Genomic DNA, 18,082 nt, shown 5'->3' on the forward strand with positions numbered 1-18,082 from the left:
TCCACTAGGGCCATGACCCACACGTTCTGTCCTGGCTGAAACTCAATCAGAATGGCATCCTGATCATACCAAAGTTTCATCTCCTCCTGGCTGGATTTGCCTGTGCGAGTTGTCCGAAATGCTGAGTCCGGTTCCTAAAGGCCATCATGTAGCTATATACATCCTGGGTAGGTTTACTGGGAGCTTCTGCCAGCCTTCTTTGACCAGACTTAGAGGTCACCTCACAGCGTGCCTACACAAGAGTTAAAAGGGACTAAACCCTAAGGACTTTTGCGGTACCTCCTTGTAATAAAACAACAGGCAGAGTAAGAGGATGTCCCAATTACACCTCATGGGTTCACCAAGACCCATAATCATGCCCTTCAGGTTCCGGTTAAATCTCTCAGCTAGCCCATTACCTTGCAGGTGGTAAGGGAAGGTAACACCCCACTCCTCCCACCAAACGACAAAAATCCACAATACAGTAATAAAAATATGACTTTCAAATGGTAGAAATAGTTCAGTTCAAAGCAAATTGCAGTTGTGACACTTTTCACACAAAGTACCTTGGATGCGTCATGCAAACAAACAAAATGGGCTGCAGGGAAGATGATGCATCAGTTCCTTACACTCAGGGAAGGTGATGTGTTGGTTCCTTGCTCCCGGTAAGGTGATACATCTGTTTCTTACTGCTGTGCAGGGGAGTTGATGCGTTGGTTCCTTACCAGAGAGGAGGCAATGTGTTTCTTTCTTATTGCATAGGCAGAATATGCATTGGTTTCTTACTGAGTCCCCCAACTATGCAACAGACTTTGTGCCTCAATGTGATGTGACAATCCGGGACGATGCGTGGATCCTTGCAGCTGCACAGCAGGGCTTATGTCGGAATCAGTGCAGTGATCTTGGACTTCAGAGATCGTTGTATTTGATGCGACGTGCAGCAATTGCTTGAGCCACGGCAGGTGATGAGATAGTTTCCTCAGAGATGGGTCGCAATAAAGGTACGGATGTGTCCTGCTTCTCAGTGTTGCATTGATTTTCCAGCTCCCAGATGAAAACAGTCTCTAGATGTCCAAAACAACAGCAGGCCCCTATTTGCATGTCAGAACTTACAGCAATGAATTTCAGGGGAGCTGGTGGTGAAGTCTTTGTGTCCCTGAGACTTCAGAACAGGAGGCAAGCTCAGTTTCAAGCCCTTATAGATCTTCTTCAAACAGGGGATACAGTAAACTGCAAAGTCCTTTCCACTGCAGGCCAACCTCAGACAGAAAACAGCATGGGGGCAGTATTCCTCCTCAGCTTCTCTGGCTCTTCTCCTTGCCAAAGGTTTCCCTTGATTTCCCAGAAGTGATTTAAAGTTCTGGGGTCTGGGTCCCAATATTTATACTACAAAATTCTTTGTTCTCTGCTGGCAGAGAACCCCTGTGCTCAGTCAAAGACAGTTCTGTTCTCTCTGGTGCATCTTCCTGGCAGGAGGTGGAAGGCAGACCAAGCCTATTCAGGTGAAAGGAAATCTCCTACCCCTACTCTAAATGCAGCCAAGGTCTATTCAGCCCAGCTCTGACTCATCAGACTCCCAGGAACCACTGCTCCCCCTCAGCCCCTGTCATTCCAAAGCCAGACATGCAATACAAAAACCTAGCAGAGACACACTGGATGGATAAGCAAGACAATACCTACTTTCTAAAAGTGGTATTTTCAAACACAGAATGTAAAAATCACCTTCACTAAAAGATGTATTTTAACATTCTGAGTTCAGGCTTATCAAACCTTATTTTCCTACCTTGTTCCCAGGGATAGTTATGTTTATAATGGATGGATGGATAGTCCGAGGAGTACTCTCCTATAATCAGGTAAATGCATCAGCTTCAGAACAGTGGTCGTACAAGAGACAAGATTTGGTACTGAGGTACTACCTCTTAGAAATACTCGTGACGATACATTGAATGAGCCCTGATGAAGTCAGTGATGTTCACATATCGACCTGACGAAACACGTGTTGGCTAAAGGGGACTACTAAAGAGTAAAGATTGAAAGAATAAATCGCCCCGAAACTAAGAAGATTTGAACCTATTTATTACATATGATTGTTATTTGTGTTGGTTGCTGGGGACTTTCTGGATATTGTAAGGACTGACTTTTCTCAGCAACTGTGAGAGCGTAGGTGTCCGCTCTCTCCCTTGAAGCACCATGAAATTGGATAAACATGCATTTACTGTGGAAATATTTACTAGGTTTGCGCAAGAGGCCCAGCCACACCCTATTGCAAGTATGTTTATAAGATGTTATAAGCAAACTCCCCATTCTATCCAATGGGAACAGGTAGCCTTGCAATAGTGAACAACAAAATAGGCAGTATTTCACTATCAGGACATGCCACACAAACCAGGGCATGTCCTACCATTCACATACACTGTACCCTGCCCACAGGGGTACCTTGGTCCTACCTTAGGGGTGACTAACATGTAAGAAAAGGGAAGGGTAGGGCCTGGCAAGGGGGTGCACTTGCCAGGTCGCCATGGCAGTACCATAATGCACACATGATTTGCAATGGCTGGTTAGAGTTACATTTACAGGCTGCCTATGTGGATGTCACAATCAGTGCTGCAGCCCACTATCAGTATTTAATATACAGGGCCTGGGCACACATAGTGCACTGTACTAGTAAATCAAATCAGCCAATCTTGGAAACACCAATCCATAACAACAATTTACAAAGGGAGCACTTGCACTTTGGCACTGAACAGCAGTAGCAAAGTGTACAAAGCATCTAGGCCAGCAGAACGGAGTCCAACACACAGCAAAAACCCAGAAGGCTAAGGCATAAAATGCAGGGGAAACCCACGTCAATGGTGCCAGGTCTAACAAGGTCTAACGCTATCCTAGCAGACAACTCTGCTAAAACCATTTGAAGGTTATATTAAAATGTTGATGCTTCTTTCATGAGCTAAGGACTATGCTGCATCCAACCAGTTAAGGCATGCTAACTAGTTCATTGGTTCATATAATGCTCATGAAAAGCAATACTACCAGGGTAATTTCTGCAAATCTTGCAGGCAGAACATCAATCGTATGTGCTTCTTACTCTTCCTCATCAATCAATTGTGATGTAACAAAACAATGCTAGTAAATGTTGTAGACTCTGTAATTGTAAGATGGAGAATGTACTGCATTTGTTCTGTTGCTCCCCAGAGGTGAATTCCTAAAGCTACTAAAAAAGGTGTTTGTACTCAATGGGAAACCATGGATGGATGCAATAAATTACTGTTTGGCCATTACAAACAACACTGAGTAATGTAAGGCTGTGAAATGTTTACAGATGATTTTTAAAAGTTGTTTATTAATGGACTATGATTTTTAATACATTTTCAACAAAAAAGGAGTGGTAAGCACATTCATAGATTAGAAAACAATTGTCATTGAGAGCATCAATATGGGCGATTTAGGACACTGACATAAGGGAGGTATTGTAAATCGCAAACCATAACATATAGAGGGATGTATTGGGTGACCCATATGGTGGGAATTAAAAGAAAGGAAAGGAAAAAGGAAAGAGAGAAGAAAAGGGAAAAAGAAAAACTGCCGGAGGAATACATCCAGAGTACGTGCAAGCAGTTGCAATAGAATAAAACAAAGGCATTTAAGGTCACAGTTATCTATGACAATGTCAACTTAATAATTGCAATGCAGTACAGTAGTGTCAGAGAATATTAGTAGTACACAGTGTCAGAGAAGAAGATCTATGGGGGTTTGACTAAGAAGTAATGGTCTAGGGGGCATATTACCAACAACTAGCGATAATTTTTGTCTCTAACTTGTTTAGAGACAAACTTTATCGCCGCACATCGGCGATTTTTATCGCAGATAAACCTTGCTATTAGCAAGGTTTATCGCAAATGCGATAAAAAACGGCTGCAATGCATGAATATCGCTGAAAAGTCAGCGATATTCATGCATTATCGAGCAAATGCTCTTAGCCATGTTATCCACCTCCCATTGGATAACATGGCTAAGAACTGCTCAGGGCAGGTGTTAGCTTTTGGAGATATTCGCGCTTAGCGCGAATATCTCCAAAAGTTGGTAATAGGAGATAGCGATGTTAGCGACTGTTTCCAGTCGCTAACATCTTGGCACGCCCACTTTGCATGTCATTAGTGATAAATAACACTGACATGCAAAGCGGGCCCAAGATGGTCGCTATCTCCTATTAGCTGTCGCTAACTGGTGTTAGCGACAGCTTGGTAATAGGGAGATAATTTTATCTCCGCTTTCTTGGCTTTTAAAGCCAAAAAAGCGGAGATAAACCCCCTTGATAATATGCCCCTAGGTTGTTCCAAAGTGATTTATTGGCTGAGATCCAGGGGGCATATTATCAAGGACAGGCGATACATTATCGCCGCTTTTATCGGCAGGAAACTGACGATAAAGCAGCAATAATGGCCTTGATAATATGTTCTATGAATTCCAATCGAAGCCCATATTAGATGTGAACACATCTAACATGGGCTTCGATTGGAATTCATAGAGCATATTATCAAGGCCATTATCGCCGCTTTATCGGCAGTTTCCTGCCGATAAAAGCGGCGATACTGTATCGCCTGTCCTTCATAATATGCCCCCAGGTTATTAGCTACACATGATCGTCTGTTCACCTCTGGTGTAACAAAGCCTTTTTAACCATGCATTGCTCGAAACATTACCTAGAGATTTCCAGGTGGATCGAAATTGTTTTAGGGGCAAGTGTGAACATTAGGTCTAGAAGTAAGCATTCCTCCTTTTATAGGGTTAGGGTATGTGGTGGGCTAAAAGGACCACATATGGAGAACGAGAAGTTCCTGTGGAATTGAAGGTGCAAAATGTCTTCAACCGCATTGTGTATATTTTTTAAAAAGGTGTGTAATGAAGGGCATGTGCATAACATATGTCGTGAGTTGGCATTCTCCGTTTTACAACTCAAACAGTGACTATCTTCCAGTAGACACAAGGAAGCCAACCAGTTCGATGTCCGAAATGTTCTATGTAGGATATATAATATGGTTTGGGCCAGATTGGGTGTGATCTTTTTTTGAAATGGAGATGACCACAAACCCCCTCAACCGATACGAGATGCATTAAGAATCCTGTCATGAGCTGAATCTGTGACCTACTTCTGCTGTGTGAGGTTACACAGTACAGAGTTTAGAGGTTTCAGTTTGGAATACATTTTGGAGGTAACATGACCATTTTTTCTGATGGTTGCGAAAAACATATGTAAAGAAGCACCCTTAAAGTGGTAAGCAAAGTGTTCGGCATTATCTGTTCTTCAGTTAAGGATGTCATAGAAAGAAGTGGCGTGTATGTCATATTTTCATTTAATTTTGGAAAATGGAAGTGGGTGATGTCTGGGACCGATGTCGACTAAGACACACATTTTTTTCACACTATAGGGGCCTTGTATAGAAAGAGTAGCATCTAGTTTGATATCTTTGCTGTGCTAAATTGGTCCCCTGAGGGAGTGGTGAAATCTAACTTCAGAGAAGTGGGAGTATAGTTGTAGAAGGACATTTCTGATATGGCTCAGAATAGGATTCCTGAGAGGGGTGATTTTTGTTTTATGTTAAGAGAGATGGCAAATAAGCAGCTTATCAAGAGACGGCCACCAAGAACACAGTCTGACAATCCATCAAAACACTTCACTCCCTGAGCTGCCAGAGAGGTGATTTGATACTTCTTAAAATCCACTAGATTGGCACCTCCTTGGTTTTTAAATAATCTGAGTTTTTTCAGGAAGAATCAGGTTTTTTAGTGTTCCATAAAAATGTTTTTAATAATTGGTCAATATTGGGAAAAACTCACCTGAGCAGAGTATCTGAACCATATTTAGAAGGTAATTAAAAATGGGAAAGATAACGATTTTGATGGATTCCAGTTTACCTCACCACATGAGAAATGTCGGTGACCATCCGTCTGGAAATGGTTCAGCTTTTTGTATAGCCAATGACTCGTTATGCCAAACCGATTCCAGTAAATCATTGCTGAACTCTAGACCAAGATATTTCGGGAAATCGACCCAGAATTTTAACTTAGTATAATGACAAGATGTTTTTGTCTTGTAGAAGCTTCCATAAATCTCTTTCATTTTCTAACTTGTTTATGCATATTGTTATTAATTAAAGTTCGGGACTTGCACTGGTGCAACAAAGATTAAATGATGTATAGTGAAACATTATTTTACTTATTATGTTTAGATTCTTTTTTATTTCCTTTGTAAAGGTCTTAAATACTCTTTTACAATCAATAAAGATATAAGTAAGAGATTCTTCTTAAGCTCTCATGCCACTGCAGGATGCTTCCAAATGGGACAATGAGAGGAACAGGCACACCCTTGCCTGCAGTCACCACAGAGGTATTTATTTGAACCTTGAGTGGAAAACAACACTTCATAGATGGTAAAGCCTAGCTGAAAGGAGAATTGTGATACCATTTTTCTTTCAGCTTTCACCTTGCCGTCTTTGAGAGTGCTGTTCAAGGGGTTACATAATTAGTGGGTTGATCCCTTTCAGTGCCAGGTAGGCGTGACGGAATGATGTAGCATGAATAGATTTAGTAGTGATGACAAATTCAAGAACTGCCCACCGCCAATTTAGACTACTTCAAAGAGAAGAACGGCCCAGAAACACTTATTAAGGATGCCAGGAAAACTTTTTAGAACTGTACTCCTGCATCCTTTATGGACCCAAGAGCTAATAGCAATAGCTTCCTGTCACCCAATCATGGCCAGTAGAGGGTCGTCTTGTTGTCATCCTAGAACGAAAGAGGTGCCCTTAGACCTTCCCTGAATAGTCCTGCTTATAGGTGCCTCTGGAGTGTGTATTATAGGCTCCTACTAGACAAACAAGCAACCTGCAAGTGGCTGCAGATGTGGATCCTTGGGATGTGCAGACAAGGAGGTTGTATTGCCTGCATTGACTTCAGATCGGTAGGCCACTAGAGCCAAAAAGAGGACATTCCCAGACTGCTAAAATTGCTGCTGTTGAGGAAAAAAGGAGGGAAAGTGCCAAAGTCTTTTGAAAGACAACAGTTAAATTGCACCAGAACATTGTGGTCTGAAGGTTCCACTGGATCCCATGGAGGAGGGTCCAATACATTTAAACATTCAGTAGCCAGCTGTATGCAACATTTACACACCAGCAGCAGGTATCCTGGAAGTTGGGGCCACACATAGGCAGTAAAAGATGCCAAGAGAAGTTTAGCGTTCCGGTCTCAAAAAGCCCATGCAAGTTCAACCACTAGGGAATCCAGGAGAGCACCTGCACTAATTGCTTTCGGAGCACTGGGGCCTGTGCCAATGGCCCTGTTAGGAAGGACAGCTCCCTGGCCGACCCTAGCATCACTACTCCGTCTGGATATTTAGAAGGACAGGGCAACATTTTTTGTCCCAGGTTTCAGACAAGAGTTACGGTTGGTGAGAAAACTACATGGTTCCTTTACTTTTTCAACTGCTGTGTTGTCCACAACTAGAGGTATGTGGGTGCAGCATGATGTGAAGGTGCTCCCACCCTACAAATCAGCTAGAAAAGGCCACCTCAAAAGGAACAAAAAACGAAATATTCACCATCTCTGTTATCGGCTGGGTAAAATAAACTACTGAGGGTCAGAAAGCACCCTAGAAGGCCCTGGAATTTTTGCTGGTAGCTACAAGAAGAATTGCGGCCTCCTTTCTAGTTTTTCTGGGTAGTGAGAAAAAAGGCCATCCCATATTTTCCAGGAGGGTGCATTAATTATCCTGGGAGAATCTGTTCTTTTTCCCACTTTCTCCCACTGTTGATCACTTGTGTAATTTCATAATGGGGAGGACCCATTTTGTTTTGAGTCTGGGCAGTTACCAGATAACTTGAAGAAATATGGGGCCCGATTTAGTGTTTGTCGGACTGAGTAAAGGAAGTCAGGGTGGTGGAGGAGTTTACATCCACCACCCTGCCTTTACCCCGCACACCTAATTTTGATTTCAGCGGCAAACCTGCAGTAAAGTCTATAGATCTGTATGATCCGCCTTCATGCCGGTTCACACCAAGACATTTCAAAGTTTGGTGTGCATCCATCATTGGTGACAGACACTTACATCAAACTTTTACAAGTTTTTACTTTTCCCAAAACAAACTCGCAAATCAGGAGTTTGTGTTTGAATAAATACAAACGAATGCTCCCAAAACCATAGGAGTTTTCTCCCATGGAGTGGGGGGTCATTTTTAGGTTGAGCCCTGAGCCAGCACGCAAGCGCTGCTCTGAAGTTGATCTGTGGTAGTTGAGTACGGTAGAAAAGCCACGCCCACTACCTGGCCCATATTTTTCATTAGCTTGTGTCTTTGTCCTTTCTAAATGCTGCCTTCCGATTGGTTTATAGGCTTGTTAGTCCCTCCTTATGATGACCATGTCATCATTTGTATCCTTCCATGGCTATTGACCTCTTTACTTCGAGTGTTGCACAGTATGTTTTATTTAGATTGTGAGCACTATTTTCTTCCGGTGCCTTCTCCCCCCTTCTCGTAGTCTGTGCCTTCTCGCCGCCCAACCCCGCACTCCCATTGTTCGTGCCTTCTCACCCCTCTGCCCCTCGGACGCCAGCACTCCCATTTGCAATACAATAGGTCTTGCATAAATGTGAGTCCTGTTGCATTGCAAATGCTTGAATTTAACTATTTGCTGCCTAAAATTGTCTCTGTTTTAGTATATCTCAAAGGAGAAAGTACTCCCTCACTTTCCTGTCAGTTTTGGGTGTCTAAAACAATGTGTTTACTCTAGTCTATTGATCATCCGTACACTGCATCATTTTAAGAAGAGAAATGTAGCCAGTCAACAAATGGCGGCCTAGTGGCGTGCTGTCGCTTTCATGCGTCTCCCAGGTTTCCTCAGCAAAGTCTCCCCTGCTTCCGGCGGGAGTTTTTGTTCACCATTTTGTTGCTCATCTGTGAGCAGAGAGGCGTGGAGAGAAAGGTTGTTGAGTTATGAAGTGGTGAGTTTACCTTTGCCCTTCCTCGAAACACACCAAGATCATGAGACAACTGTGCCGTGAGGGTGTATTGACGAAGAGATAGGAATCCTTTACCTTGCTAAGAGAGTCTGATAATTAAGGCCTGGGGCATTACGTAAATGAGCTTGAACCGAGTCATCTTTCCTCCTTGCGTGCTGTGCACATTTTCGCCCTGTGCAGGTGATTTAAATAGTGGGCGGGGTTTGGACGGAACCTTGCCATCCCCCGCACCCCCCCCACCGGGACGCATGATGGCCAGGGGCCATCTGAAGCATGCAAGGGGTTTTAATGGACGTGTTTCCTGTGCACAAAGGAGTTAGCTGTCGATCATGGTCGAAAAAATACCTGATTTTAATCCTCACCCACTGCTGTACTACACATACTCTGGCCAAGCCTCCGCCTCCCTGAGCTGCTTTTGTTTCCCAGGCTCCTCCCAATGCCACAGACGGGACTACGCCTTCTCCACCTTACCTTGGAGCTCCGGTTGTTAACCCATCCTTATTCCGCCTGATAATCCGTCTGCAAAGAAATTACCACCAGGGACAGATGTGATGGTAAATCTCTTATGGCTTACTTAATTGGTCCCAAACTGACTGCATTTTAAACTGCACACGCTGCTTGGTGTATCCAGCTAAATTTATAGTGATAAGATAACTAGTTAGTCACTCAGTCTGGTCACAGATTTCCCTCATAAAATAACATGAGCGGTTAGTGCACTGAGAATTGGATGTTCTAAGGGTGTGGCACGTAGGGCCATTTTTTAAGGGCACAGTACATGCACTGAGGGAGTTGTTAGCGTTTAAGATAAGAGTGAATACGGGGATAGTTTTGAATCATTTAAGCCTCATACCCTGCCGATAAGCATATCTTTGCTGAACAGGAAATCATAGTTCGAACAGATAGAGTACTGGGGCTCAGTGAGACATGTTACAAGGACCGCATTTGATGAACTAGTACCTTCATGGTGCAGTATTATTTGCTAGACTAGGGAATCCAAGGGGGAATGCTGTCACTGATACTTAATTCATTGACCTGCTCAGGAACTCAAATTCTAATATATTTCTCCTTTGAATTTTATTCCCAAACAGTGCTATCAACATTAATTAGTATTGTGGCATTCAGAGAATGACCATGTTTTTTCTGGTCCAAATACTCTTGTTTGCACCCCAAACCAATTGCCCAGAAAAACATAGCCCTGTGAGCCTTTTTGAACTGTGGGTGGGCACCCCAGAATGAGATCTTCCTGCTGAAAAGATTAAAGTCACTAATGATTTGGGATTCCGAGAAATGGTGGCGGGCCCTCCTCATAGAGGTGGCCTTATTTAAGATCTGTTATTTACTCATAATAATTGATTTTGAGACGTTAAATGCACAGCCTCCGTACTCTCACCATTTATCATGCTTTGCCTCCAGCTTTATGTATAGGCTTTCCTGTTTTCAGTTTCTATTTTTGGTAAATTCTGGTGGGGTTTTTTCTGTGTTTTTGAGTGATTCCAAAATCTTCAAAAAGCAGTGGTTATCAGTGGTTACACATTTTCGCACCATTAAAAACTACAGAAACAGTGTTTTTCTGGTGTTTATGGTAAGTTTGCTTTTATTATTGCTTGCTTTCTGCACTGATAATGCATGATATATATAGACGGTGTAAGTTTAGTGTATATGAGGTCCAAATAGATTTTTGCAAATTAAACTTATTGAAGTACACCATACACAGGCTTTCCTGTTTTCAGTTTCTAATTTTGGCAAATTCTGTTTTTTTCCAGTGTTTTCAATACCTTAAAAAAAGAGGTTATCGGTGTTTACAAATTTTCGTGCCATTAAAAACATTAGAAAGTGTTTTTCCGGTAATTATGGAATGTTTTGATGTTCTGCTTTTAAGTATTACTTGCTTTCTGCACTGATAGTGCATGTGTATAGACCCATGAGTAAAGGGTATATGAGGTCCAAATACATTTTTACAAATCAAACCTATTGTAGTACACCATACAATACTTTTTTATTGAGTGTGTGGTCATGCATGCTCTCTCTTTCCCTACCTATGTAAATGTTTATTTGTGAAAAGGCCCGCTCAACATTGGCACTTGAGAAAGGCAACGCCAAACAGCCAGTTCACGATTTTCTAATTCTGGCCAATGACATAGCTTTCCATGCCAGTACTGGTGCACCTGAAGATTGTGATTCTCTAGGACATGTTCTGCAACATATGCGTGGAATTGGGCGCATATGCCCTCAATTATTGAAGCATTCAAAAATTAAGCAGTACTTTTAAAAGTCTGGAGAAAATTCTGAAGGGATCTAGAACTTGTGCAGAGTACCTCAGTCAGGCTTCTTTATCTTCAAATGCCATGGTTGGGGAAGGGGCATTTCTATACATCATCGCAAGCCATTTCCCATAAACTGTAAAATAAAATGTCCTTAATTGCTCCTCAGGTTAGAAAAAAGAACGTTAGAGTGGGGTCCTAGGGCTACTTTAGCGACCCAACAGACACCTGCCCTGTTAACTCCATACAACTAAAAAAAGTATCTGGGGGTCAAGAGAGAAAGAACAAATCTTACTATGGAGACATCATAAGAGATGCTATGTGGTGAACGAAGTGATGTGACTATGTGTCATGCTACATGCAAATTCTCATATTTGGAAAAAGTGCCCATCAGCTCCCACCTGTTACCGCCCTACATCATTTGGGCTCTCCTTACCCAGGAGAAAGTGCAGTATGTCTATCAGTGTAGTATTGATAGATAAACCAACTTCAGAAAAAATCCAAAGTTGTGCTTGGAGGACTGGAAGATTATCTGTTGTGGGTAGCTGAATTACAGTCCCAAATTAAATGCGTGAAAATAGTGCAATGTTAAAATTAGGTAATTATTGAGTGGATAAAGAAATATTTTATTAGGTTCCCTCAAAACTCCTAATATTAAAATTTGAGAAAACAAGCAGATTTATCATAATATCTGCCAATCAGTAGGGTCAACATGGTTCAGCAAAGGTGACTCTAAATATGTCACTGCTTTCTTCAGGACCAAGATGTAAATGACTACTGTATTAGAAAAGGAAAAATATCACCTGTATATTTTTCTCAAATTCATTCAATCTTCTCCACTGTGATTGGTGAAAAGAAAAACATATACACATACAAATGAGAAACATAGTAGAAACGTAGAAGGGCAATTACAATTTGTTCGGCCACATTTTAGATACTTGATTAGATCTATAAAGAATGGTCACAATATCACCATATGCTTACAGCTGAATTTCTAGCCACCTTACCTAAATTTAGTAGGAGGAATAGCATCACCCCACCAGGCTGCTGCTCAGGTAAGAGGAGCACCGCTCTAGTAAAAAACACAAAACACAACACTTGAACTCACACCATAAGGCCACGTGTCTTTCACAGACCCAATTCATTAATTACATTCGCTTCTTGTATTCAAGTGGAACACAAGTCAGCCTCATATAGTGCTGATATAACAGAAAAGACTATTTCATGGAGACGCTTTTTTATTTTAATGCAGGTCAATGTCATCTGTTACTAATAATAGTATCTGAAAGCGTGGTACTAAAAAATTGTTCTCGGGCATATCCACGCATATCCAGATGAAAATCGGCTAAAATGAATTACATGCTCAATTGTAACGATATTTGGCGAACAAATGTTTCATCCTTGGCATTTGAAATAGAACATTCTGTCGGGTTCCCAGCCGGAAACGCCGAATGTATTATGGCATTACGCACCAGTTGGCCAGCCACCATCGTTAGCCTCTAGCGACGCTTTTTGTGAGTAAGCGTCAGCTAATTATTTCTATTAGGATATAAAAGCGCCAAGCTCGAAAACTATTTGTGCGCATGTATCCTTGCGTTGCTGGGCTTCAATGCATTGCAAGCTCGAATATGTTTATATTTGGTGGGCAAAACGTTTTTAGGCAGTAATTTTAACACATTTCTTCAGGTTACTATCCGGAAGCACCGGATGCTTTGTTGTTTTACGCGCTGTTACAACAGTTATTTTAGCACATTTCTTCGGATTCCCGGCCGGAAACCCCGAATGTTTTGTTGTATTACGCGCTAGTTGGTCAGCATTATTACCCGCTTACCTTCCCGTCGGTACACCAGGCGTCCCTCTGGGCAATCTGGGGGGACGCCGGTGTACTAGCGAAGCGCCATTTTGACCCTCCCGATGTCACGTGACTCTTCGAGCACGTGACATCGGAGACTACAAAACAAACTCAGATTCGTTGGAAATGTAGTTTATTTTGAAAACAAGGGGTTATACGTGGGTTTTGTGAAATGTGTGGCTTCAAGAACTACAAATAGGCCTTGCAGATACGGGAATTGTAGTTTTATCACGGCATGAGTGACACTCCTTTACAGCGAGGTAGTGTCTTATTGGTGTAAACTCGTAGTTTATAGGTTTAACTTTCCAAAATGCGTGTATAAAATTTAGTCCTGCATGCTTGGCAACCAGGAGTTTCATCTTACTATGTAATACAATAAATAAAGCTACCAGATGAATGGTGCTATAAAGAGGAGTAACTCTTAGCTAAAAGCTGAATTTAAGAAAAGAATGGCAAATTCTATATCTACATAGTGTGTTTGGCCACTCTATATTAGGCATGTCACTAAGGTGTTTATAATGACATCCATGGGATATCTTCATTTAAACCCATTTTGTCACTATTCAGAAGATAGACCCACTTTTGTTCCCGTCTAAAGAGATAGTTTGATATATCCACAACATGTTCTGGTATCAGTGGTTGTTCCAAGACAGTCCATTGAAAATCGTTTGGACCATAGCCTTTTTCTAAAAAATGTGCTGTGAGTCTTGTAGCTTGTCTCCGACAGTGTATGATACTCTTATGCTCTGATATTCTCACTTTAAGCGCCTGGTCGTCATGCCGAAACTGCAATCTAATGGTACCTTATTTCTATACCTTACCAAAGCTACACAAGCCACAACGTCCACCACCAGGACGACCAATAATTTCAGGGATTGGTTCTCTCCTTGAACCTTAATCAACTTTCGTAGACCACTTTCTCAATCCAATGGTCAGGAAGATGCCAACGTACCTTAAAGATACGACAGATGTTCTGAGACTTTTACCTGAAATTGAATTTGACCTATCCACAGATATCCTAGTTTCCTTTGATGTGGAATCATTATACACTTCAATCCCACAAACAGAAACTTTGGAAGTGGTGAGACAGTTACTTGAAGAGAGTGAACCATCTACTATCACTCCTGTCTCTTTCATTATGACTCTGGCAGAGATAGACATGAAAGAGAACTATTTCAAATTTGAAGATTCATTGTACCTCCAAATTGCTGGAACCAGCATGGGCAGCATTTTTGCGCAAAGTTTGTCGAATTTATACGTCCACAATTTCAAGCAGAGTATTGTTTTAACATCCGACAATCCATTTCATCAATCGCTTCGCACATGGAAGCAATATATCGATGATATTTTAGTAATTTGGCATGGAACTTTGGATAATCTCTTGCTTTTTCGCCAGTGGCTCAATGCTCAGAATCCGTATTTGAAATTCACAGTTGAACACAACAAAGTTGAATTACCCTTTTGAGATCTTTTTTTTTAAGTTCAAAAGAATTTTATTTGATAGTAATAAAATGAGAAAATCAGGTGTCAAAACAGAATACAATGGGATACAAATTTAAAGACTTTTAAGCAATAAAAAGGAAATCTGGGTGCAAATTGAAAAATGAAGAAGAGATACAGGAAAAATACATGAACATAAAATATGGCAATCATAAAAACATTGAGAAAATTTGAGAAAATAATACATTGAAGGAGAAATGGAATGTATCGGGCGATTAAGGGGGCTTGGGAACCTCTTGTTGTGGAGGTAGAGGATGAAACAAACGTTTACTGCAAGAGTCCAAATAAAGCGTAACTGGAGTCCATAAGTCCATGCGTTTGACAGCCAAACATGCCGGGAAAACATGAGTGGTATCGAGCCTGTGGTTATGACATACATTAAACCACCATGCTTTGAAAGAAATTTTGGAAAAATCCTTCCAGTTAACTGTTAATTGTTGGAAAGCAGCAGCAAGTAAAAGGTCAACAATTTGGGGTTTCAAGTCAACATCATCCCAGCAAGGGGAAAGGCTACCCATAAAAATATGTGTGTGGGAGAAAGGGATAGAAGTGTGGAAAATCACATTAATTTGAGCCCAAACCTGCAACCAAAAACTACGAACGCGAGTACATAAAAATAACATGTGGAGTAAATCAGCTTGTGGAGATGAGCAAGACCAGCATGTGTGAGGAGTATTAGGAAAGCGCTTGTGCAGGTCAGAAGGTGTGAAGAGGAGTCTGTTATAAATAAAAAATAAATTCTGAGTGAGTGTTGCTGCCCTTGAAGATTTGCGGAGTTTGGTCCAGATTTTGTCCCAGAAGGGAACTGACCAAGAGACAGACAAATCGTGCTCCCAGGACTCCTCGATTTTGGATTTAGGTCTTGGAGTCTCACTGGCGTGAAGGTATTTATAAATAGCGGTAGCTCTTGGTGCAGTGCGTAAGAAGAAGTGGAGTGAGGAGGTGAGAGTGGATGGGGGAGAAGAAGGGTTGGGTTGAGTGAGGAGACCGTATTTCAGTAAAACCGTGTCTTTAAGGGATTGATATTGACGTGCAGAGGAGGCGGGCAAGTCATAGAGGATGCGAAGTTCATGAAAAGATAAGAAAGAGGAGTTAGAAAAAAGTTGGGAAATCCATTGCAGACCTCGAGTATGCCAAGATTTCCAGAAAAAGGGTCTGTCTCGGATGAGTAAGGAAGTGTTATGCCATATGGGGGAGGATAGGAAATCGGCAGTAGTGGTGGGGGGTGAATGAGAGGAAGAGAGGAGTATTTTTGTGGTAAACTTATGAATCGGAGTAGAAACAGATGCGGGTTTGCGAGAGAAGGAGAGGTATTCGGAAAAAGAGAAGGGAGATAGAAGAAGGCGCTCGAGTTTGGCCCATAATGGACATGGGGTATCAGGATCTTGGAGCCAAAAAGAGGCTTGTCTCAATTGGAACGCCTTGTGATAGGCTGGGAAATCAGGGAAGTTAACCCCACCCTCTGATTTAGGGCGAATCAGGCGCGCCAAGGACATTCGTGGTTTCTTTTCGTTCCAGAGAAAGGAGACTAGAATGGAGTTAATCTGTTTGAAAAATTTGGATGGGATGGGGACCGGAATATTAGAGAGCGTGTATAAGACAATGGGAGATAGCATCATTTTTATAGTGTCTAGGCGGCCCCACCAGGAGAGGTAAAGAGGATGCCATTTGGACGTGAGATCTGTCAATTTTTGAATACATTTGGACATACACAGGGAAACGGTATCCGGGATGGTGGGGGCAACATGCATTCCAAGGTACTTGATATGGGAAGGTTTCCATGTGAAGTTGGAGGCGGCAAAATCTGGTTTAAATGTAAATTTGGTTAAAGGGAGGATCTCGCATTTGTCATTATTAAGTTTATAACCAGAGATTTGGGAGTAAGCATGGACTTCGGTAAGAAAAGCAGGAATGGAGAGAGAGGGGTTAGAGACAAATAACAGAATATCATCCGCATAAGCCGCTAATTTGATGTGGGAATCTGATAATTGGTAACCCTGGATGGAGGGGTTTTGACGAATCTTGGAGAGGAAGGGTTCTAAAGCCAAGTTAAAAAGAAAGGGGGATAGGGGACATCCTTGACGAACGCCTCTTTTTAAATCAAAAAATGAAGAAATGTGACCATTGGCGCAAACCGCTGCGCGTGGGTTAGAGTAAAGCAGTGAAATTAAAGATGTGGAAAGAGGACCAAAACCGAACCATTGGAGGGTATGCAACAAGTAAGTCCACTCAACCCTATCAAACGCTTTTTTAGCGTCCAAAGCAATGGCCGCAAGAGGGTGAGGTAAAGGGCGGGATTTAGAGAGAATGTTAAATAGGAGTCTGGTGTTGTCAGTGATAAATCGGCCTTTGACAAAGCCGGACTGTTCTTCACCCAATAAGTCTGGGAGGAGAAGGTCGAGTCGTACTGCAAGAGATTTTGCGAAAATTTTGTAATCAATATTGACCAGAGAAATCGGCCTGTAATTTTTGTAATATTGAGGATCCTTCCCCTCCTTGGGTATGAGGCAAATATGGGCGTCTGAGAAGGAGCCCGAGAAAGAACCCAAGGAGAGGAAAGTGCTGATAAGAGAGTGGAGTCTGGGTATAAGAAGCTTTGAAAAGTGGAGAAAGAATTCAACTGTGAAGCCGTCAGGCCCAGGGGCTTTGTCTTTTTGGAGTGTTTGAAGTGCTTTAAGTAATTCTTGTTGGGATATATCGTGTTCTAATTGAGTAAGGTCAAGTGGAAAGTGCGATGGTTTTTGTATAGTGGAAAAAAATGTGTCCAGTGAGTGGGAAGATGGGTGAGTTTCAGAAGAATATAAGGTCTCATAGAAAGTGGAGAATGTAGTGAGAATGTCTGCGTCTGTGTGTTTAAGGTTCAAGTCAGTATCGTAGATAGATTCAATGTTTAGTTTGTTGTGTTTCACCTTCAGATAGTTAGCCAGGATTTTGCCAGCTTTGTTTTTGCCCCCATAAAACTTGGCACTAGACTTTAATAAATACAATGATGCATCATCTGTAGATTTTTTGTTAAATTTCATCTTAGCGTTGATAAGGGCGGTTAGAGTTTGCTGTGAGCGGGAGGTGAAATAAGAATGCTCCAATTTCTTAATATCTAGAAGGATGGCTCTAGTAGCTTCTCGAGCAGCTCTACGGTTTTTAGGCACAAAGCCAATGATAAAGTCCCTCGCTGCCGCTTTAAAAGCATCCCAAATAGTATGCTTGGGAACAGGAGAGTTATCATTTAGGGCAAAGAATTCATGGGAGAAGGAGGTGAAGGCGGTAGTAAATTTGGGGTCCAGGAGAAGAGAATTGTTGAAACGCCAGCGTTTAGGGCCTGTTGATTTGGGCAAAAGGTCCAATTGAACTAATGTAGGGGCATGGTCAGAAAGTAAGATTGGACCTATTTCTGCATAAGAGAGAGTCTGGGCAATATTGTGGGTAACAAAAATGTAATCGATTCGAGATTGGGAATGATGACATGGGGAGTAGAAGGTA

The sequence above is a fragment of the Lissotriton vulgaris genome, chromosome 6 (genome assembly GCF_964263255.1).
Source record: "Lissotriton vulgaris chromosome 6, aLisVul1.2, whole genome shotgun sequence".
NCBI classification, from domain to species: domain Eukaryota; kingdom Metazoa; phylum Chordata; class Amphibia; order Caudata; family Salamandridae; genus Lissotriton; species Lissotriton vulgaris.